Genomic DNA, 24,118 nt, shown 5'->3' with positions numbered 1-24,118 from the left:
GGAAGGAAGGAAGGAAGGAAGGAAGGAAGGAAGGAAGGAAGGAAGGAAGGAAGGAAGGAAGGAAGGAAGGAAGGAAGGAAGGAAGGAAGGAAGGAAGGAAGGAAGGAAGGAAGGAAGGAAGGAAGGAAGGAAGGAAGGAAGGAAGGAAGGAAGGAAGGAAGGAAGGAAGGAAGGAAGGAAGGAAGGAAGGAAGGAAGGAAGGAAGGAAGGAAGGAAGGAAGGAAGGAATTGCAGATGCAGAATGGGTTGTACTTTCACAGTTATTTGCTGTAATTCAGCTAAAAGCTTGTGCAGAAGTCATTTCACTTCACACATGCTTCCTTATATGAAATTGCCAAAGTGATGTGAGGCTCTGGAGAAAGGGGCATGCAGCGTACAGCCAGATTTCTAACGCTGTCTATAAGTAGAGCACATTAGCAGGATCCCAGTGTTTGAACTTCACGAGCTGAGACACATGGGGGCACCACTGGGTGGAGGATGGCGGCTGGATGGGAGTGGGCAGCTGCCACCTCCTGCCTTGTTTTAATGGTACCTTGAGTCTTTGTGGCAGGTTGTTAATAAAAACAATAAGGCAGATGTGACAAAACGAACCTGCAAATATTAAAGAATTAATGGTATTTAACTCTGACTTGTTTTCTCCTGATTCTTCCGGGCTGAATCTCTCAAAGCAAGATAATATTGACTAATCCTCATTAAAATGATTCAGAGATTTTTTATTTTTTTTAAGAAACATGCAAAATTAATGAACCATGTTCTAATATCAATAAGGCACTTCAGAATGTACACTGCTCAACTACTGCTATGAAAAGATACTCTCTCTCCACCTGCTCTTGAAGTTGGTGAAGAGATGATCTGAAATTAGCAAGGTCAGGGCAAGAACTTACTGCAGCCTTCCATTGCTTGAGGGGAGCTCATTAGCAGGAGGAGGTGGATTTTGCACACAGGCAGACAGTGGTAGGACAAGAGGGAACAGTTTTAAACTAAAAAAGTGGAGATTCAGGTTAGTTGTTAGGAAGACATTTTTTACTCAGAGGGCCCCAGAGAAGCTGTGGATGCCCCATTCCTTGAGATGTTCAAGGCTGGGTTGAATGGAGCCCTGGGCAGCCTGAGCTGGTGGGTGGCAGCCCTGCCCACAGCTGGGGGTTGGAACTAAATAGTCTCTAAGATCCCTACCAAACCAAGACATTCTGTGACTGTATGAAATCATTGGCGGGCTCTCAAGAAGGCACGACTCTTAGGAAGTCAACACAAGGCTGCCTTTGCCCCAAAATGGTCCCATTGAATACACTGGGCACAAATGGTCCCATTGCAGGATACACTGTCATATATGTTTTGTAGAGTTCTGCTTCTTTTCATTGCTGATGAGGCTCAGCTCATCTACTGCATCTGTTGTGGGCATTGCATCCCAGATTCTCAAGGAGACCAACACAAATGAGGAATGCTTTGAAAACGTGGCAATTTGAATGGAGAAATATGAAGAGCATATTACCTCATGATGCCTTCAGCTGTACTTGTGGAATATTGCCATAATCAGGGTAATATCCATTGTGCTCCACAATCAGAAGAGGAAAGCAAAATTTAATTGGGTTAATGTTCAGAAAAAGAAGCCTAGGCAGAAATAGTTAATGGACACAACAAGTGGTCTGGAGACAATGTGTTCTTCACTTGAGGTTTTTAAAAGCATGGCAACAAAATATGTTGGACTTGACCTGAAATATAGTTAATCCCGCTTCCCTCTGAGCAGATGCCTAATAGAAGGCCTCTGGAGATTCTGCCTTTTATGATATCATCCCTGCACTAAAACCTTATTGATAGAACATCCTGCCCAGGCTTTTTGCATATTTAATAACCTCCAGTTCTATCTCATCTCATATAATGACGATTAAAAAAATAACCCTTGCCAGGAAAACGTTTCACAATCTTGCTTACTTTCTGCCACGGAACCACCATTCACCGGGGGCAGAACTGGGTATTCTTTTAAGCGGTGCCCAGTGCCAGGACAGGAGGCCGTGGGCACAGACTGTACCCCAGGAGGCTCCCCCTGCACACCAGGAGCAGCGCTGCGCTGTGCGGTGCCGGAGCACTGGCACAGGCTGCCCAGAGGCTGTGGGCTCTCCTCCCTGCAGCTCTACAGGAGCCGCCTGGCCATGGGCCTGGGCACCCTGCTCTGGGTGCTGCTGCTGGAGCAGGGGCTGGGACACAGGGACACAGAGGGCCCTGCCTGCCTCAGCTCCAACCCAGCAGCGCTGCCCGGGGGAGGAAGCGCTGGGGCTGAGGGCGGTGCGGAGCGGGGCGGGCCGGGGCGGAGCGGGCCGTTCTATCCCGCCCCTCCGCCCGCAGCCGCCGCCGCGGCGGGAGAGGTGACAAGCAGCTGCGTGGAAGCGCCGCCGCCCGGCTGCGAACGGCCGCTTCCCGGCCCGGCTTCTCCGCGAGGTAAGGCAGCCCCGAGGCACGGTCCCCGCGGAGAGCTCCGCTCCGATGCCCCCGGCCCGCGGTACCTGGGCGGGCGGCGGCCTCTGCTCCCGCGTGGGTGCCCCCCCCGCCATTTTCCCCTCGTGTTTCCCATGGGAGCGGTTGCGGCGCCTCCCGTCCCGTGTCCGCCGAGGGCTCCGCGCTGTGCTATGGGAGCGGCGGCCTCGGGGAGCCGCGGTTTCCTCCCGTTGGCGGCCCCGTGCCCCTTGTCGCCCCCACCCGCGGCCGTGAGCGTGACCGCCGCATTGGGCCGGAGCGCCCTGAGAAAACTCCGTGAGGAAAAGTCGACGTTGTGTTGCAACGAGTTGCGTGTAGAGCCCAGTGTGCGTGTGTACCTACACCTTAGGTGCGCACGTGGGAGATCTATGCACGCTAATAGATTTTCCAAGCCATGACGACATTGCCTGCGGGCTTCTGCTTCCAGATGTTTTCCTTTCTGTTTCTCCCGGCTGTGCTTCCCTTCTGCTGGGAGCAATGATGCTCCCTGGGTACTGTGGACCAGAGCAGTGGGGTCATCTACGTGCCCACTGTTCCTCATGGTCACGCTGGGCCATGTCCCAGTGGGTTCCCATTGCTGTGGGCAGGCAGCGGAGGAAGTGCAATTAATGTTCAGCACGTGACTTGGCCCCGCACTTATCATCTTAACATGGTGTTCGTACCTTGGTAAATAGGCACAGGTTCAGCCATCTGTCCTGCCTCCTCTCGCCCTGTGTGTGCATACCGCAGTGTGAGTGTGTACACAAATAAGACGCCTACCTGTAGGTGGCTTTGGGGCCAAATGTGTATCTGAACTCTTCTGGGAATCACAGAATTGTCAAGGTTGGAAAAGACCTAGAAGATCATGTAGTCCAACCATTACCAATACTTCCCAGCTAAATCATATTCCTCATCACCACCAGGTGGGAAGTGCCACCAAGTTACTGTCAAGGACTGATGGAAAGCTCCTTTGATACGGTTTTTTACTACGTTCAAAAATACCCCTAAACCAGTTGCTTCAGGGTGGGTGATGCCAGTTAGTAATGTGCAGCATGCTTGGCTGTTTGCATACATGTGCTACAGCTGGTTCTGCTGCAGGAAGGCATGCTGCTTTTCCCCTGCAGACAAGGCCCTTTTGTGTAGCTGTGGGCTCCAGGGGTGCGTGAAGCCAGGATGGGCCCTGCGGCCTCTCTCTGTAAGGAGATGGCGTTGCTCATACTGCAGGGTAGGGTATGATAGTCTGTGGCACTTCCATGGCTGCTGCCATATGCTACGGCTTGTCTTTTGCAGGTGAGATTTGGAACGATGTTTGGCTCCAGCAGGGGGTTGCAGTAGCACAAAGGTCTTTCTGTCTTTCTAAGGCAGCTTACAGTACAGTAGCTGTATGGTGATGTTTTTCTATAGCAGAAGAGGCTGGACGTGTAGTGATACCTCTGTGCAGTGTAGATATGAAGATGGGCTCCGCAACGCACATCACCTCAACACGTTTTTCCTCATAAACTTCTCTCCTTAATCATTTATGGCCCTCTCTGAATAAACAGCTTATTTTTAGAGCTTGGCAGACCTACCAAAATCTCAAATCCTTGGAGTTGGTCTGTTTAGGATTGTGATGCTGAAATCTTTCATTCCAGCATCATTTTCTTAAATTTGGCTTTTGCAGAATAACAGTTGTCATAAGAAGATTAAAAATAAAGTCTACTTGCTGCTAACACTTGGTGGGCGAAATTTTCATCTTGTCTACTACATCTGCTCTGCAGTTTCTCTGCTGGTTGCACAGTCTGCAGAGCTGCAGGATGCAGCATCAAATAGATTTTCTACTAACCTAGGGATTCTCAAAGTGTGGTGTGTGTGCCGTGCAGAAGCTGTCCATGGGTTCTGCTGTCCGTGGATTCTGCCACCCATGTGACATATGACTCCTCCAACTTTGGGCACCTTCCTGGTCTTGTTTTCTCTGAGCTTGAAAGCTCAACTACGAGACAGCAGAAAAAAGTGCTGTTAACAGTTTATGGCAGGAAAAAGCATCACATAAAATTGATATTCCCCGTGCTGCCTGATGGTGTTGGGTCCTCTGGGCAGCTCTTGGAATCTCAGCAATTTTTAATGATTATTTTACTCTTTACACTGACGAGTAAAATTATAGAGCCTAATTTATTTTGTTTTGGCATGTTCTCACTGAAACTGATGCCATACCATGTGAATGAACAGCCTATTTGTTTATACCACCTTCCCTCCCCCCTTTTAATAGGCCCCTATAGGTATTGCTGTGGTACTACTAGAAGGTTTCTGAATTTGGTCTAATCTGCCAATAAAAACAGAAACAGAGAACCACCAATAGCATTAAACTTGTTATTGAGGAAGGTATTTTAATATTGATGGCCATCAGGGTAGCTCACTTCAGAGGGCTCCATCTCAATCACGTTTACTGCTCTTCTGTCCTTTTCTTCTGGCAGTTTATTGTTAGCTGTATGGTACTGCAGTACTGAAGGCAGATACGAACACGCTACCTTCATCTTTGCAGAACTGAAAAGTAACCTAATTGGCTTCCAGATCTCATGCCCCTCTATCATATTTCAAACTCTGTCTACTCATTACTGCTTTCCAGATGTCTTGTACTAATCAAATCTCTGCTGGATCACTTTTCCTCACATGCATTATTATTCATTTTCTTATATGCATCCAAGAAATTAAAATGCTTGATGTAATTTTCTTTATTTCTTTTTTTTCCCTTCTTCTCTTTTTCCTTTTGCCTTTCTTCAATATTCTCCCATCTTCATTTGCAACTTTATGTAAGTATAGTTAAGTTAGAAAGCATTCATTAAGATGTCACTGAAGTGAAAGTGTTAATCAAGAATGCTTTCCATTTTCTAGTCGCTCATTTATGACGAATAAACCTTTAAAAACAAAAACAATCTCCTTTTTCTACTGGTGATTTATCCCTTGCTCTGTTAGCGTAGTCTTTATCATTACGGATGAATGATTTGCGATAGCTGGGTTCTATACCTTCCAAACTGCAATACTGAAACACCCAACTGAATATGGAACAAAAAGACAGTTGAGTATGGCTCAGACCTGAGTATGAAGGAAGAGTGGGCCTCTTCAAAGAGCTGGAAGTAAGCAATAATGCAACAGGCCAGCATTTCAGTGACTGATGAAGATGCCCACAGTTAAGGACTTCCTGTGTGGAGCATGAGATAGGCCCGTTGCTATCTAGGGCCTAGGCCTCAGAGTGCTTTAAGACAGCAAGTAGGGTTTTGAGCTCTACAAGAATGCAGTCTGGAAGATAGGAGGATTGGTGTGGTGACGGTATCATCATATGCTGTATGATGTATTACTGGCATGTTCTGGAGCAGTAAAATTTCCTAGAGTGGGAAGTTTCGTGACCTGCTATGGCGTATTACACAGGCCACTCTTTGCTTAGGTAGAGCTGAGACAGCAACACTGTCATTGAGTAATGTGTCAGTATGAAAGTATAATGTCAGTGTAAAGTCCAGAAATACTTCTGACCTATGACCAGTTGAGATCATGTATCTTAAGGCAACAAAGCCAGTTTGTAGGTGGCTGCAGACTCTAAACAGTGTGGTGTTTTCTTGTGTTTTTTTTGTTTTTTTTTTTTTAAATTATTTTTGCTTTCTGGTGAATTCCAGGTTTAGGTTTAAGTTCAATTCAATTTAACTTGCGCTGCTCTTCAGCAGCGGGTCATTTTGATCATGCTGCAACTGTTTGTGCTGAAGGATAAACAGCTCTGTTGTCTTGATACTGAGAGAGCTGGAGGCCGTTTCTGACCTGTTCACATGCCGGTTTGATGCTGATGTTGGAAACAGGGCAGAGAGAATTCTGCTTTGTGGGTCTCTGCTTGGGAAGTAACAAGGGGTGGTGGAGCACCTTCTTATTTAATGCACCCTCTGCTGACAGACTAATATTTCATGCCTTATGGTATCAAAAGAACATCTGGGAGGCTGAGTTTGCATGAACCTGCATCTTCTTTGACTGGAAATTGTGTGGGGTTGAGAGTCCTTGCCTTCTGTTTAGCTTGGTGTTCCTTGTCTGTAGCTTTAGGTTCAATTAAATGAGCCAACAGATGGCTTTGTTACTGATCTTTCTCAGAAAGGTTGTTTAGTAGATCCATGGCAAGTTTCTTCAGTGGCGGTAGGACTGTTTCTTTTTCAAGGATGAAATGCTCAAGAAAATTTACGAGTGTTTTGTTAGTGATTTAAGACTGTAAAAAAGTGTGGGTTGAATTCAGAGGTCTGGGAATAAAAACTGTTAAGAGTTACAGGGATCTCTAAATGTTCTCAACTTGGGCTGTAAGTGAGCGGTTGGTGGGTTTGGGTGAAGGGTGCACTTGTTGGCTGAGCGGGGTTTCCAAGTAGGCACGAGGTTTTCATGAAGTAGGCCGCATCCCTGTGGTGCTCTCTGTTTATATGGATGTTGTAGGCTCTGAGCATTGATGACCTTGGTGTATAGGCTTTGATGAGTTAGTTATCTAACCTTTATTTGCTGTTCTCAAATCTGGAACTTCTGTTTTTTGTATGTATACAATGAATTGTCAGTATATCAAGGTGATTTTTGGATGCGCTTCTGGAGCAGTGGTTGTCAGGGTTTGTAAGTGTTTGCTTACTGTAGCCTTTAAGTGAATAAATATTAATGTTAGCTTTTCAGATTAGTGAAATAGACTAATGATGCCTTACTATAAGCATCTTAGATTTCATGTCTGCAGAACAGGTATATACAGTGTTTCCTGCCCCCTGCTTGTGTTTGAGTCTTCTTCTTAACAGTGTGAGGGGAGGAGGGAAAAAAAGACGTAGGCTTTAGATCTCCTTTTGACAGCACTGGGTGATGCAATTCCTATCAGGTATTTCACTCTTAGTATTCTGTGTTGCCTATTGGCAGTTAGTGATGGGTCTTGTGTTACTCAACTCATTCACTTCATTTCATAATACTTTATGCTCTTCGCTTCCTGTTTGTGTTGGAGGATATTTCTTGTGCTACTTGTAGCCTTTAGATGGTATCTGATGTCTCTGGTTCTTTTCCTAGTTTCTTGAACAGTCCATTTCAGTTTACACTGTGTTAGATGGGTGCCATGTGGGTTTCTAGATGCCATGGGATGGGCTTGGATACCCTGATGTTCTTTTTGGAGGTATAAGTGTTGAATCCTGGGAATGGTTAGACTTGAAGATGTATCCTGTGGGAGCAGTAGTGAGTGTGGACAGGAAGGGTGAAGGCTTAATTAACTGCAATGGCAACATTAGGGCACAGTCCAGCAGAACAAGGCGTTAGTGGCTTCAGTCAGTCGTTCGCTTGAAATTACCTATCCTCACTTCTGTGAATTAGAGGAAGGGGAGGAAAAGTCAATACCCTTCCTGAGCTGTAAAGTTGCAACTTGATCAACAGTGTGACAGTAACTGGAGGCCAAGGCTGGGTGGAGCTCAGCACTCCTCCCTTGTAAAGCAGCAGAGCGGTTTGGTTGTCTGAGTTGTGATGATGGCCCTAGGGCTGACAGGAGGATTATTGCAGCATTGTTGTTGCTTTCTAGAAAGCTTACCTCATGCTTCTTTAGAAATTTCAGATGATTGATGCACTTTTTTCTTATAGTGATGCCAGCGATGCCAAACCTGCTAGGGTTGGTCCCTGCTGTTGCTGAGCCCTGGCGGAGAAAACCTGCTGCCAGAAGCAAACTGGAAACGGGGAGGATGTCACTTTAAGGTTTTGTTTTAGAGAGTTTTAGGACTGAGACAATGGGTTTTCTCAACTGGAGGAATCATTAAAACTGCTGTGGTTCTACTTTGTTTACATCAGCAGGATTTTGTCAGGGGGACTGTAGTTATTTTTTGTTTTCCACTTAAAAACTGGGGGGGGGGAAAAGGAGTAAAATAAATGGAATATTCTTGAAGTTGTTGGTTTTTAAGAGCTTCCAATGCTCTTCAAGATACGTTGTCTCACAAAGAAATATTTGGCCATGGCCGTAATTGGAGAGTCTGCTTCAGATTTTGCTTTCCGAAGGGGTATATCAAGAAAGTTAGCTCAGGTTACTTTGTTCCTTTGTAGTTAAGGTAGCTGGAAGGGTTCTGATGAGACATGGTATAGCTGGGTAGTAGATATCTCTCTAAAATCTAAGTGCACACAATACGTAAAACCTCTGAGAGGACAGAAACAGGGCCCAACAGTGGATGTTTCTGTGGAGAATCCAGGGATTTTAACCTCTCTCTTCTGTCAGTAGTTGAAACAAGAATCAGAAGAAGCAAATGCAAAGCACTTGAGTGATATTCCCTCGTATATGCTGCCAAAAGCAGATAAAGGCAGAAGTCTCTCTAGTTCATCCACTGGGAACTGAGCACACATTCACAACTTTGGACACGGGCAGTATGTCTGGCTCCAGCAAAGAGCTGTTGCCATGTCTGGGCCCAGTGTGAAGCTACCATTACAGGCAATGGACTGTGCTGAGGGAGCTGGGTGTTCCCTGTTGGATGAAAGGAGGCTGAGGGAAAATCCCATGCAGCTAGTGATGGATATTGAAGCCGGGCTCTCATGAGTAGTGCCAGATGACAGCAAGAGGATAGTGGCAACAAGTTTTTGCTTTGGAAACTCAGATTGGACATTGCCCAGATAGGCAACCCCTAATGATCATCAAGAGGGCAGGGAGACTGGTGAGGCTGGCCTTAAGATTTTTGGTTGGTAGACTGTATACATGTGAAATATCTATATGGATTTCAGCCTGCACTGTTCTTCTGCAGTCTCCTTTGCCTACTACTACCTTTAAGCCAAAGACAGCAGGCAAGATACTTTCTAATCTTATTTTGCCTCTACTAATATATACATATTATTCTTCTAATAATTAATCATTATTAGATTTGGTACTAGGGGCAATAGTCAAATTAATGGCTATGTCAATATTTTGTTTTACTTTTTTTCTTTCAAGTGAGAGGAAGAGTAGTAAGATAGAGAAAAATACAGAAGATAAAGTGCCCAGCATTAGCTGGAGAGTAGCTATTTACAGTGTTTTTCCTACAAATAAACTCTTCATTCTATCTCTGGACCTCTAGTCAATGAAGTGGTGTGTGCATTTTGATTTTGAGGCACTCTTTTTGTAATTTAATTTGTTCTTGAGGTGGCGGGGCTCAGTCTTGAAAGTTACTGCTGAAGCTGTATTGGATATCAGGGTTTTTGGATGCCATTTTATCCCCACCTAGTGCTTCTGCTAAAGGACCTTGTTTCTTGCCCTTCATTACTCCTTGTTTATCTGTTTATCCTGAGTGAAAGCAATTCTTGTTTCTTCGTCTGTGTACAGATATTCACTTTCTTGGTTTCCGTTAACGTAACACGACGTCGGGAAAAATAAAGATGCACGACCGTGTATATTTATATAGTGTTATGTGGCAGAATAATTTGGCAAAGAACCGCATGCAATGTTTTAAAACATTGTACACACAAAAGCTTCATAGTAACCATGCAGCAAGCTGTAACAAATCAACCTTTTTGAGGTGAAAATTGAAATTTGATGTAAAACCGGTGACTGCTTAAATGCATGTAATTCTGATGTTTAAAGAAAGGCTTGCCTATGTGAACACAAACTGATAGACTTCACAAAACAGAGCTGCCTGCTAACCAAAAGACTAGTTGCTTGCCAGCGGTTCGCTTGGCATAGCTTTCTCCTACCTGTCATCCATACTTCACAGAAAGGAATAAAACCCTGTACTTACATACTCCAGGCCTATCCTCCTTGCCAATGTAATGCTTTGTTAATTACATGGAGTCCTCTACTTTTACATGTGCAGCTCATTAATTGCTGTGAAAGGGTGAGGGATTCAATCCTGTTCTCATTGATTTTTAAAAGCAAAAATGATTCAATTGCTTCTCTTTTTTTTTTTTTTTCTTTTTCCTGAAGTCTCCTGGTGCCTGTTTTCTCTGCTTACAGTGGATATTGCTTGCTGATTTTGCTGCATGCCCCTGAGCATCTACCCTACAGGCTCATGCTGTTAAGTGGCAGCTTGCAGGGAAATGGCAGCTAGCATCACCTGCTAAATAGCAATGGGATATTTTGCAGCTACCTTGCAGCAGTGTTTAATAACAGTAGAATCATTTTAGACAGTTAGACTAAGTTGAATTATTATTGTGTTAATTTAAGATGGAGAGATTCAAAATGTAGCTTTGTTCGGTGACGTATTTTCCCCTTTGGGTTTAACATGGAGAAATAAAATAGAGCTCATGGATTTAAAGGATAATTAAAGAGTCCTCATTACATCACTGGTCAAAAGTTGTATTATTTACAGCCATTGCTTGAATTATGTGCAGGATCTGGATTACGTTAGGGGCTGATAATTGAATCTTCACAGTAGATTAAAAAAATACTTGGTTTACCTATTACAAAACATAATTGGAATAGGCTGTTTTTTTCAGGTAGTTATGTGAAGGATTATTTCTGGTAATTTAGGAACTTTTTAGAGGACAAATCTTAGTTCTGTTTCTTCCTGATAGGTTGGCTGTTACGGGAAGCCACCAAATTCTATCTTCTCAAAATAAGGGGCAGAAGTTTCTTTTATGCAGCCTTCACCTGTGTTCCCTGAAATACAAGGGGCTTCTCCTATGTGACTTTAGGGATGAGGCTGTTAGGTTCTCTGACAAGGTGATTTATCGAGTGGTTTCCTCTTGCTGTTGTTTTGAACGGGAGCAACTCCAAATATGAGGCCAGAACAATAGCTGTGGAGGAAGTTAGTCATGGAAGGATCTGAGGGGGAAGGAACATGTTTGTATCAGAAATGGAAGAACTTCCCAATACACAATGGTCTTGCTAAGGAGTACTGAACAGTGGTGACTTACACCTTGGCGATGTTTCCAACTGGATGCTGAAGACATACCGGCACAGTACAAGACTTTCACCAGTTAATTCCCTGGTTGTGGTAGATGCTGTATAAGTAAAGGACATGAAATCAATTAGCAAGAAGGAAGATACGTCTTGCTTGCAGTGTTAATGCTTTTACCCCATGATTCCTTCTGACTCATAGAACTGTTCTTCCAAGTAGAGTTCAGAAACTCAGACTCTCAGTTGGGAATCTAAGATGTCACCAAATGTCTGTAACGTTAGTATTTAGTGGGCATGGTGATGATGGGTTGACATTTGGACTTGATGATCTTAGTGGTCTTTTCCAACCTTTGTGATTCTATTGTAATACTTCTGTGATTTGATATTTCAGATCAGTGGACTTCAAAATGCTCAGCCTTTTTTTAGTTGTCACGAGGAAAAACAGAATCACTGTTTTGATGAAACTTTAGTGTAAGTCGGCATTCAAAGAGCTAGTTAATATAGGTGGTTTGCCAGTCTGTTTTGCCTAGTTTAGCACTCTGCCAGTGTATATTTCTAAGCTTATACAGCGAGAAACAGCAATAAATCATGTGTTCTAACAACCTTCTCTCCCAAAAAATTTCCCATGAGAAGAAGAAAATCTTAAAGAACTTAGTCTAACTCAGTCTAACTCCTTTTAGGTTAATTTGGTGTCAATCAGTTGTTCAGAGGAAGAAAGCATGGGGGAGTGTAGGGATGGATGTTCAGTCAGGGAAAGAAAACCTGGAACACGTTCAGCATAGCTTAGAGAACAAGCTTGTGTTGCTTATATAGCAGCATAACTGGAACGTGCTTATAGGAAGCTGAGGATTTACACCAAAGCTGTAACTGCATTGTCAAAATACACGTGTTCTTAAGATATATGCTTATGTATTAAGTTAATTGAAATTAATTAGAAAATCTAAAGTGCCATCCAGAGCATGTAACTTCAGTGCCTTAAGTTCTTAGGTTCTTAATAAAGCTTCTTCTGTAGTATGATTTCACCTTTTCTTTGTTTAACAAAGGAATTAATAGGAGGGTGGCCATCTCAGGTAACAGAGACAGAACATTTCGAGGATGTAGAAGAATCTCTTAGAAGATCTACTTTGGTATATGATGAATCACAGCCTACAAATGCCTGTTTCTCTTCAGTGACTATAAAGAGAAAGGAGGAGTAGAGTGACTCATGGAGATGTGGTTGTTTATATTTGGTCATGTATATTTCAAGCCAAGTGCATAAGGCTACATTCAGAGGCCGCTCAGCCCTCTGGTGCACCCGGTCTATGTCTCTCAAACATTCAGCTATAAAACCTGGCTGCGGTGTTCTGCAGCTCTCTTCTGTCTGGCATGTTCATTACCCTTCCCAACCACAACCACCACAGGAGGGAAACGTGCACGTATACTCGGTTTTCGTGCTGATGTGGAATTGGTGTCATCCCAGAATAAAGTCGGGATACGGCCAGGGTGCATGCCTGAACCCATGCATTTGGATCTCACAGTTTAGACATGGCTTAAATTCCCTGCACAACCAACAAGAGGAAGGACAGGATTTGGAAGGCCTCCAGAAGCCCTCTCAAGTTTGGTAAGGTGAATCCTAACCTCTGACTCGAATATGTGCTTGCTTATGCGATATCTTACTGTTTCATATTTCTTTCAGTGTAGATGGTAAGACTAGAACAGTCTGTTTTCATGTCTGTGTACAAACCATTTCAAGGTTTTCTGGGTTAGGGAGATGTTTGGAAATCCAGGTACTTGAAAATTAAAGCAGTTGAAATCCTGGACTCTTAAGTTCATATAATAAGCATATTTAGTAAATAATAGTACTAATTGCCCTAGCAGTGTCCTTTTGGAAGCATACTTGCTTCTTGACACTAACTTCAGTTTTAGCAGTACTAGAGATCTTATTTTTGCAACTTACTGTGATTCCTGCCAGCACTTCAGCTCCAGCGCCTCGGAAATAGTGAGGTATTTTGCAAAGACTGGCATCAGTGACATTGCCTGTGAATAGGTCTAGGTGTCTAGATTTAAACTCATGGCAGCTGCCTTGAATTTTCTTTTCTGCTGTCATTCAGATCATAGCTACGAAGGTGGAATTTTGCTGGCGCTAGCTGTTGTGGGAAGTCTATTACTGACACAAGGAAGTTTTGAAGTTGTTCCTGCCATTGCTGAACTTACCCAAATGTCACCATTGCTGTAGGTCATCTACGCTCAGCTCAAGATCTTCTTTGTGCTGTAGTCAGTATCACATAAGCTACTTGTCATGTTAAATGTTAGTGGTATCTACAGTCCTCTCTGTTTGCATAAATCGAGTTTTGTTGGTTTCTGGTGTTAGCTCTAATAGCTATCATCAAAGAGCCAAAAAGGAAAAATAAAGCGTGATTTTTTTGCTTGATCCATTTTACTACAACTTTATTACTTCCAAAAGAGTCCAGTTTTCTGGGGATGCTATATCTGTACCATTCAGAAAGTTGCAAGAGTCGCCTTTAGCAGTGTGTTTACATTGAATCATTAAGTACAGGAGACTGTGAAACAGAGCAGGTGGTATTTTCTTTGTTCAGAATGTACCTGTATTTGTTCATCTTTTTCGAGTTTGACATCAGAACTTCTTTGCTTCCGTATGATTTCTTTCATATTGCAATTAAATATATAATGCAGTTGCATAAGTAGATCTGAAAATTGAAATCCTGACCATTTTAATTGTAACTGATGTGAAAAATGCATGATCGGATGGCTACATCTCCAATTCAGATCAATCACTCTGGAACTCTTCGTTCAATGTGCAGAAGACCGTATTTTTAAATATACATTATTTTTTCTCCAGCCCTTGAACTCATGCCTTGCTGCATGCTATTCAAACACCATTTCTAAGGAAGATTACATATTTTCTCTTGAGCTTTCTGACAGAGGCTGGCTGAGGGGCTGATACATACAGTGTGTGATTTGAGAAGCTTCTGATCCCTTGACAAGGGAAGAACTAAGATGTAATCATCCACACAAGAATCCAGGTGAGCACGTGGCCGTTGGTTTTGCATATGTCATTCTAGCAGCCTAGGTGTAAGACTGTAAGACTTTGGAGAACCTGAACCACGCTTTGACTTCACCCAAAGCCCTGAGCCTGCAGCCAGCTTGTCTGGATTTATTTAACTTCCTTTTTGCAGTTAACTTGCAAGCTTCTTAGAAGCAAACTAACTACCCATGGAAATTCTTTGTGTGCACTGCCACATTGGTTCATAGGGAAAGGAGGACCATGGCAGTGTGTGTCTCTGGAGAGGAGTGAGCTGCTGACCTCTTGAGCCTGGGCTGGGAGCCATGACCGGCCTGCATCTCCACTGTACAGGGCTAGTTCCTCTGTAGGTGGAGTGGTTGTGACTGTGCTGCTCATCCTCCTGTTTGGACCCTTTGGGGTGCTCTGTGGCCACCAGGCTCCATCACTGTTTTGTCCCTGCCTTGGTGTCATCTTTCATCTACTGACTGCGTTGCAATTGCTGATGCTTGGTGCTGTCTGTTCTGTGCTTCTCGTCCAGCTCAGGCACTTTCTGCTTCCTTGTTATAACCTTTTTGCTCAGCCAGACCCGGGATTTCCAGACTCAGTCTCTCACTTCTCTTTCTCCCCTTCCTCTGACTGCCATCTCTTCCCTCCTGCCCAGCTTCACGCTGTGGTCCCCCTCAACCTTTCTCACACCCCACTGCAGCGCTGTCTCAAGGCTGTGTCTCCTGCACATCCGTGGGACATGAGCCAAAGGGTCACGAAAGCAACAGACGAGGTTGTCTTCCTGCTGTCACTTCCAATGTCTGGTCTTTGGCAGATGGGAGCAGCAGTTACAGGGGAAATCCTGCTAATCTCCTGTAACTTGAGCCCGTTACACGCTCAGTCGCACTGTGGGGCTGGTGCCTTTCCAGCCACATACGGCCATTCGGAGGAGGTGGTAGATTTACATTGCACAGCTCAGAAGGAAAAATGTGATGATATATCAGCACCGTTTTGGCAGGTCCCACAGCTTTATCAGATAGGAAAAATATTTTCATAAGAATTGCAAAAGGTGTAGCCTTGAAAAATAAAAGTAGAGAGTACTGCCAATTTTCAGGACTGCCCTTCGAGGGGAGGGGGTAGAGTTCTCTGGTCAGTGGGCTCTAGGAATGGCAGAGCAATGTGTTTCTGTCTAGGCTGTCTCAGAAATGGGCAAACTGCGTTTTGGCAGTAAAATAAATAAATCCTGCAGCAGATGTCCAGCATGGAAAATTTTAACACAGGCAGCTCGAGTCTGGCAAAGTCAGAAGGCTGTGGAAAATCCCAACAAGACGCAACGGGCCACCTCGATCGTAGACGGAGTTGCCAGTCTTGCCAGCAGCGCGACCCAGCTCCGGGTCTCTCGAGGCTTAATGGAACCAACTGTTTAGGGTTATTTTTGTCTGTTTTTGTATATTAGAGTGGAATGACGGGGGTGATTCAGCAGAGAGGGAGGGCTGCCCTGTAGGAGCCTCTAGGCAGAAGCCAGCAGCAGGAGCCAGCAGAAGCCTGAACTTGCTGGAATGGAGGAGGGGAGGGAGAGGAGGAGTGTGTCATGGTCAGATGGCGGGGACACCGGCAGCAGCCGGCAGGGGGCTGCGGTAGGGGGGCCTGCAGTGCTGGAAGGGGCAGACCTTGACAAATTGGAGGGGAAATGATGAAGCCCGAAGGAGAGTTTTTGCTTGCGGGATGGCAGGGTAATGGATTTTGGAAAGCTTCATTTATAATATGCAAAACAGGCGATAGGAAACAATGGGGCCTTGGGACAGAGCTGCCAGTTGAATGAGGGCTTTGTTTTCCTCTTGTCTATTCATATTTTTAAACTTTCAGTGGGATTTTAGATACATTTTACACATTTTTATGTAAGGGATTGAACTACATTAACTACTGTCTAAAGTAGTATTGCACTGCAATCTTTATCCCTTTTTGGATGAAGATTGACTTCCCGGTTAAGCTCCTTTTTTGTATTCTTTCTTAATTGCAACTCATGTTCAATAATCCTTTGCTGCATTGCACTTTTTGTTTAAAACTAAAGCAAAATTTGTGAGAAAACACCAGACCTTTTGTCCCAAGTGTACTGATCTGCCCTGGGCACAGCCAAAAAATGGCAACTGGTATCACAGCCTCAGTACTGATGGGCATCAATGGTGAGCTGCTCACCCTACTGGAGTGAGGGCGCTGCTCATATGATCTGTCTGCCAAGGGTATTAAAACCACCACCATTAGGTCGTGTCCTCATCAAGGAGCATCCCATACCTGGAGCACCTGGTTTCAAATGTACTGAAAGATGCTGCCTGCGTGTGATGCTGCTAAATGAGCGCGCTGCACGGTGGGATTGTGCAGTATTTAGGTGAGAATACTGCGAGCTGGATAGGAGTGCGGTTTTGCTGCATGTCGAAATGAAAGACAGATTGTTTGGTTTACGGTGCACGGCAAACCTTTCCGAACAAAACAGCGTCGCTGCGGTTCTGCAGTTTCAGTAATACCGTTTGTGCATGCGTTTATGATCAGCAGAAGCTTTATAAAATCCTCGTGCAAAGCCAGCGCCGAGCTGTCGTTGTGATGCAGGGGGAGTTGTTTTTTTGCTTCTGCCGCATGTGGTGCTTCATGGAGGTATTGCTTTACCTCGCCAGCAGAAACCCTCTCCTGCGCGAGGGAGATTCCTGGCTCATCAGCATGGACGTGTTGTTTTTCCACGTTGGGAGCGCCGCGCTGCCGTGTCAATCACCCATATCCAGTGGGTTCGAGAGCGGCAGGGCTGACGATGCGGGGTGTGATTGGCTGCCATATGCTGGGAGGGCTCTGGGAGAAGGAAGGGCTGCAGTCCTCCAGCAACAGAGTTCAGGCTGTGTCTTTGCTTCATCATCTGAGGAAAAATCCCCCGATAAGGCTCAGGGCTTTCTGAGTGCAAGAAAAAGGAAAAAAAAAAAAAAAAAAGGAAAAAAAATAATAATAATTTAAAAAGGGACAGCTAATCGCTCGGTGTGGCATCCATTCATCACAATGATGCGATGGGAAAGGCGCGGCTGTTTGTTGATGTCAGATGTTTCTGTTCACATTGGAAACGTGCCGAATAGACGGAGCTGAACAAGGTAGGAGGACTGTCGGCTGTTGTCTAGTGTTCAAAGAGTTTGCTGCAGTGCGCTGCATACCGGCTGTGCTGCCTGGGGCAGGCGGGCAGGCGAGATTTCCCTGGTGAATACCTGCTGTCAGGGCTCAATATGCGGGTGTTATGCCAACTCGCTTTGAGAGGGACTTCGTTTATGCCATATACAGCTCTCTTCAGGAATAGATAGTGAGTATATGCATCTTAAAAATAACACGAGCAAATAACAGAAATAGGTCAGTGTGTTTCAGAAGTGCTGTACCCTAATTGGATTTTTAGCCGTGCTGTCGCCTAGCAGTGCTTCCTAGCCTTAATAAAGAGAATGAGTCAACCTGGAAATCTGTGAAGTTTATAGCAGATACGTTTGAAGATTTATGTGAATTAGAATGGCTCATCTAAATAATTCCTGATCAGAGGCTTTAACTAAAGCCGGGACGGTCTGCCTGGGGCTTGAAGAAACGGTAGGGTAAGCTTACAGCGTTTCACTCCATTACAGAAGTCCAGGGGTTTTCAGCCGTGCAGTGATTCCTTGTGTTGGCGAAGGCAAGCTGTTAGTTTCTGGCAATGTAGTTCAGCTGAGTATTCCCCCTGCCATTTCCAGGTCTTTGTCTTGGCAACAAAACGGGATCTTTATGTGAAAACAGGGTTACTAATGTGTGCTGCAATTATCTGATCTGTGTGCATTTTTAATGAGAGGACACACAGCTAGCAGAATAATTTAATGAGCAAGCAGGCTTTCGCAGCAATGATTTCACTGTGCTGAGATGCATCAACTTTCTTGGTGAGGAGGAGCCTCGGGAAGCAGTGGAAAGGATATATGTTAAGCACACTGAAGAGAAGATGATTATTTAGGCTGAAGTCTTTTCAGTTGTGGAAGGGCTGAGGAATTGGTATTATTATTCATTATTATTATTTGTTGGATGTTGGAAGCAAACTTTGCCGCTGTATTGTTGGGAAGGTCTGAGGACGTTGTCTCATCCTGTGACATGACGTGCTGAAGCCTCTTGGACTTTCCTAGACTGCCATTTATGCTGGCAGAGCTCAGTACCTATCAGGATCCTACCCAGTTAGCTACCTGACATAGCGTGCTGTCTTACGTGTGCTTATAGCAGCGTCAAGTTTGTGTATGCAGTACATAACTTTAAAAATAAATAAGAGATTGGCAGATGGTGAAACAGCGAGCAAATGCTATTATCTTATTTCTCTTCTAATACCCATGAATGTTATATAGAGATATTTTAGTTCAGGTAAGATGTGGGTAGAAAAATTAAGTGTGTGATTTGAGGAGGAATGAAGATCAGTGTCTCGAAGTAGAGATTTATGTATGAGAACCTTTTACTGCCTGGAAAAACTTGAAATAATCTAAAAAATCTTTTAATTTAAGCTAATTTTAAAAGCGTTGTGTTAAATAGGCCCTGCTAGACCAACAGTTCCCCCGTCTCCTTCACCCCCACTTCTTCAAGGAGAAGTACAGGGCATGGCTACAGAAATCCTGATGTCATCGCCCAGCTCCTCACAACAGACTTAGTTCAGAAGAGGCCGATTCAAATTCCCAATTATTATTTGGCTCAGTGCTCGCTGAAGACCTGGGGCTGGGATGTCGATACATCTCCAGTTTATGAAGCAGTAATACGCTGCGCTCGTGTAAGTAACAGCAGCCGCATGTATCTCCCGAGAATTTCCAACTGCTAACAAGTGAAACACGTCAGGATGTAGAATGTTATTATTAATAGGATGTGAACATGTACGTTTCGCAGTTGATTACTATCGATGTTAAGATGTAATGTTTGTGCACACAGTAGGTTAGGCAAGTGAAGCAAGAACTGATAATTAGAAGTCAAATAATCTTATGCAAGACATAGAGTGCGAGCTACTTTGTTATTTTTTGCAAATAAAACTATTTTCTTGCACAACTTGCACAGAGATCTTTTCAGTCTCATATTTTGAGACTCTGACAGATACCTTAAATGACTGTTTTTCATATCTTTGAGGTGACATTGTATAGAATTGGCTTTAATGCCGAGGTGTCTGCCTGCTCTCAAAGAGCAGTTACACAGTATTGGATTCATTTCTTCATTTTCCTAAGATAATATTTACCAATGATGTAGTGTAGCGTCTACAGAATGTTTATGAAAGGAAAGTTCTCTGTTTGTACACATGCATTTTACAGAGATTTGCAGTAGTCATATGCTGCAAGTATTTTTTTTCCTGTGCGAGAAGAGTAGCTATTAATATTGCATAGGATTTCAGGCACTCAGGTCTGCTAAGTCATCTCTGCTGTGGACGAATGTTCTTCTCTGTAGCTCACCAGTATGTCAGCAATTACCTGTACTGTATTTATTTGCAAGAAGCTCTGAATGTTCACTATTTTATACCATTGAGAGGTGAGAAAAAGAGGGTTCAAATGGCATTCCTCATTTCTAGTTCAACATGTGGTTTTGTTTCCTAAATCATAAACATTAGTGACGTGTCTAATTTTCAGATAGTAACCACTAATGACACCTTATTCTCCAGTGTTACTAGAAATTTCTCAGGCTATGAGGATTCTCTTTTATCTTTCAGACAAGAAATGCTTTTTAAAGCCCAGAGATTTTTCCTCTTTTTATTTTCTCTAAGAATACACAACTGTTTACAAGAGTTTAGCAAATGAGAATATAATTTCCTGCTTTAGGATTTGTTAGTATGTTTGCTTTTAAAAACCATTTTACAGCCTTTGATTGTGAAACCAATTTGGTATCTTTAGCAGTGTGTTGTGGTCAACTAGTGTGTAAACAGGCTGAAATTACTGCCTGCAGAATATAAAACTCATTTTAAGAGGGTGTCAAAGCTGAAAACTAGCTCAAATAATAGTAGCATTAACTGCTTGACTAATTAAACTAATCGTCTTATCCATTATTAGCAAATGCAATGACAGTTGTTGGTCATTGATATACGGTGTCCAAAGTCTCCTTTAAAAACAAACATTTCAGCTCTGTTTGGGGTAGAGGGTGCTTGAGGTTAAAAATCATACATCGCCTTCCTAGAATTTACTGATGTCTTAATCGCCATGTGAGTAAATAAAATGCATTAAATAAGGGATGTAAAGTTCTTATTTCAGTGTTTTGGGTGCACTAAAAAAGGAGTTTGAGACTGTGGAAATTCACAAGCACACCTAACAGGAGACGAGAGGCATATATAACTAATACAAAGAATATATGTTAAAACTCACAGCTATGCAAATAAATAGTAAGCATGTGGAGGACTTTTGTGCTGTTTTTACCAAAGCTATTGAGAGATGCCAGTGGTCAGCTGGCTGCTTTAGAAGGACCTGTAGGATTCCTGTTGTGATAAGCCTGGCCCAGGATCTGGTGGGCTTGTGGTACCAGCAACAATGCAAGTGAGAAGAGCTCGGCTGTTCTGGTTAAATGAAAGAGATGCACAAACATGCTCGGTGCTTTCTTTTTTTCCTTCTTTTTTGTTGTTTTTGTGTGTGTGTGTGTGTGTAGATGTATGCACACACACATAGGCGTAATAAAAACATCGTATTTCATTTATGTGATTTTGAAATAAAAAATACATAATGGTACGGTAGGGGAATTTTTGTGGTGCAGTTCTTACATAAAGAAACAGATCAAGTTAGAACAGATGGTTTATATCACTCTTTTTTTTTCCTGTTATTGATCGGTGAGTTTTAGGAATTTCCGAGTGCATCTTACACACCATTTCAAGATCATTTGAGTATCACACGTCGTTGAATTGTAAGCCAACAATTGGTAGAGGGGCTCATATGCTGGTGAAATCTTCTCTCCTGCAGAGAGTACAGCAGTCTGAGCAATAGGCAGAATTAGAGAAAACACACAAGGAAAAATACAGCAATGTTTTTCCTGTCAGGGTTTATGGAATGAAGTTGGAACTCAGAAGCGCTTATTTTTTGTCCCTCTTTCTGTGGATTGCGAAGGCAGATTTTCAGTGTTCAAGTGATTGTGCTGTAGGATATCAAAGCTTTGCTTTAGTCCATTTCAACCCCCCCCCCCCCCCCCTTCTAGGTGTTTTTTTCTTGGTGCTGTTATTAACAGCTACATAAATATTTCACTCCTACAGCTGTGTTGCTTTGTAAACAGACACCTCTGTCTGTCCCTCCCTCTCATGTGGGTATCTGGCACACATGCAGGTATTGCCCCGTTAATGATTCAGGGCTTTAGCAGAGCCCTGCATTTTATTTATTTGAAAGGTTGTGGTGACAATTGTGGGTTTTTCCTGACAGCTGTATTCATTGGCGGCTCGGACCTGGCCTTGTATTGCTGTGAAAAGAACTGTGCTGGTTTTCCTACTGTAGCCAGCAAGTGCAAGGCCCAGTGCTATGAGGCAGAGACCCTCAGGCTGATGGAGGTGGGCTGAAGGCCATCTCCATCACAGAGCAGATGGGAGGCCCTGGGAGTACGGCAGGCAGTCACAGGGAATTCAGGAGCTTGTCATGCAGTGTTTTTGAGCAGACTTTTGTCTGTGGCAAGGTTTCTGTGCCAGAGGACACTTGTGTGTGGGCTGCTGGTGCTGCTGATGGCAGAGCTGCAATGCTCATTGAGATGCTAGGCGTGCAGCAGTAGCACGGTGCAGTGCTCTCCTGGAGCCATAGCACATGTGTTAGAAAACTTTTCGCAGGTGTTTTTTTCAGTTCCCTTGTGTATTTCAGTTCCTCACTGGACTGTTTTATTGTGATAATTTTGAAGGGTAGGGAAGGGGAAATACTAAAAAGCAAGGCATTAAGGCCTTTCAAAGTGACTGCCCTGGAATGTTTAGGAAGCCAGTACCTTTGCTGCTTCTTTTTTTTCTTTTTTTTTTCTTTCCCCCCCCCCCCTTTTTTTTTTTTTTTTTTAAGACCTCATTTAATGCTCAGGACATTGTGTGATGTGGCTACTTTCAAAGGCTTTGCAATCCACTGCAGCAGCTCTTTGAAGTAGAAATGCCAGCAGGGGACACGCTAGCAGCTTAATCCTTGGTATAAAATGTCTGAAGTGGTAAGAAGCCACTGCATCCATCTCAGGGGGAGGAGCTAGAGGGCCACACCTGGAATTACATCCATCTCAGAGACATGGACTTCATCCATGGAGCTGGGAGTGGCTGGACTCTTGTAGAACATGGGAGATATGGTTCCCTTTCACCTTCATGTTGTTTGCCTACTTTCTATCCTACCTTCTCTTGAGGAGTGGGACCCAACAACCACAGGTGGGGGACTGCAGCCTGAGAACCACTGCCTGTTTCTGCCAGTTTTTTGCCTTCCCAAACTGATGGCTGTTCCCCTTGCAGGGCAGTGGCACACTGTGTGGGCCTGCAGGATGTACATCCATGCCCTTGTGCCGCCCTGAATTGTGCCTTTGGAGGTGCCCTTCTCTCCTTTGGCATTGAGGGCAACTGAGGAGATGGTGCTTTTCAGTCACCAGGGTCAGGTTTATGTGCCTCAACACAGGTTGTGTGAGTCTGCAGACTCTGAAAACTGTTTGAAATAAGAGATGACTGCTGACTTTCTCATGGGAGGCCTTGAGGATCAGCATGTCCCTGAGGATCTGTTGCCAGGCCTAGTTGCAGAACTAGGCTGCTTGTAAGGAGTGGCAGTCCCAAAGTGGAGAAGGCAAAAGGGTAAGCTGAGGACAGGAATACAGAGCTTGACTGGCATGTTACTTCAGCTTTTGGTCACTGGGTTTCTGGGAAGGAGTTTCCAAGTGAGAAATTGTGTTTAGTAGCCTTTTTGTAGTGCTGACGGTGCTATCATTACTCTTCTTCTCCAGCTCTGCTGTTGCTGCTCTAAGATGAGGGGGTCCCACAGTATCTTTCTTCTCTAGTAGGGTCTTTTTTGAACCTAATGGTCTATGTGTATTACTAATTACTTTTGTTGTGTGACTTTTTCCCCCCTCATCTGCATTATTTTGCCTTCGTTAAGTTCTTATGTCATACTGTCATTCACTGTACTCATTGTCATGAGATCCTTTTGTAACTCTCTCAGTTGGCTCCAGGTGTGATTTGGCAATATTTAACCGCAGACTTTCAGTGATTACACGGGTGTACTGCAAAGGAGAGGAGGATACTCTGTTGGTAAACTCCATCATTACAAAAAACAGAGCTCATTATGAGAAGTATGCTATTTAGCCACGCGAGCTTGCTTAGATGGGGAGCCTCGTAGAGTTCACTGACCCAGAACTTCTGCTCAGCCTTCAGCCTTCATGCCATCTGCAAGTACTTTACATTTTTTACTTCTTTCTTTTAATTAAATTCCTTTTGACATCCGTAAGATTCTTATCATCGTGAGAGTTAAGTCCCACAGTAATCATCAGATTATAAAGATAACTGAATCGTTTGCTTTCATTTTGCTTAATGCTGAGCTTTTTGGGATTGGTGGTTTCTTCAGCTCTTCGCCACGGTTGTCAGATTTGTAATTTTTAATAAAAACTGATAAGTTTCCTGTAAACATATTTGTAGATGTTAAGGCTTTATGATGTGCACTTGGTGTTTTAAAGGCTTCCATTGATAGGGGTGGGAGCTAGCTCTACTACCGAGAATTGTGCAATAGATCCATGAACTTAAGGGTTCTTGTGAGAGGAATTGGTATAGGTTATTTTCTTGAAGATAAAGGATATTAAAACTGTCTTAGTAGTAGTGAGTTGCTGTGGTAAAGACAGCCAAATGTATCTCATTCTTCTTGGTCATCAGACATTAAAAAGTTAATGTAACTTTTTACTTAGGGGAAAGGTAAGTATGGTAGTTTTCATCT

General features: G+C 43.7%; 1 protein-coding gene across 41 annotated transcripts in view; it reads left to right on the top strand.

The window, feature by feature from the left end:
• The first annotated feature begins 2,324 nt into the window (after window positions 1-2,324).
• The window catches only part of MBNL2 (muscleblind like splicing regulator 2), a 100,792-nt gene continuing 78,998 nt past the window's right edge, over window positions 2,325-24,118 (top strand). For 20 of the 41 annotated variants that reach the window (XM_085535983.1, XM_085535985.1, XM_085535981.1 and 17 more), the window contains exon 1: window positions 2,325-2,433. The gene's annotated coding sequence lies outside the window, so the exon portion shown is untranslated. Of the gene's footprint in view, window positions 2,434-12,498; window positions 12,846-14,148; window positions 14,269-17,074; window positions 17,566-18,788; window positions 19,021-24,118 lie in introns of those variants that run through there. The other 21 variants (XM_085535984.1, XM_085535987.1, XM_085535982.1 and 18 more) reach the window with 6 other exon arrangements.

This window comes from Coturnix japonica, chromosome 1, assembly GCF_054131305.1.
Source record: "Coturnix japonica strain WE chromosome 1, WE-NBRP24, whole genome shotgun sequence".
Classification (NCBI taxonomy): Eukaryota; Metazoa; Chordata; class Aves; order Galliformes; family Phasianidae; genus Coturnix; species Coturnix japonica.
This window is presented reverse-complemented; position numbering and strand designations above follow the sequence as displayed.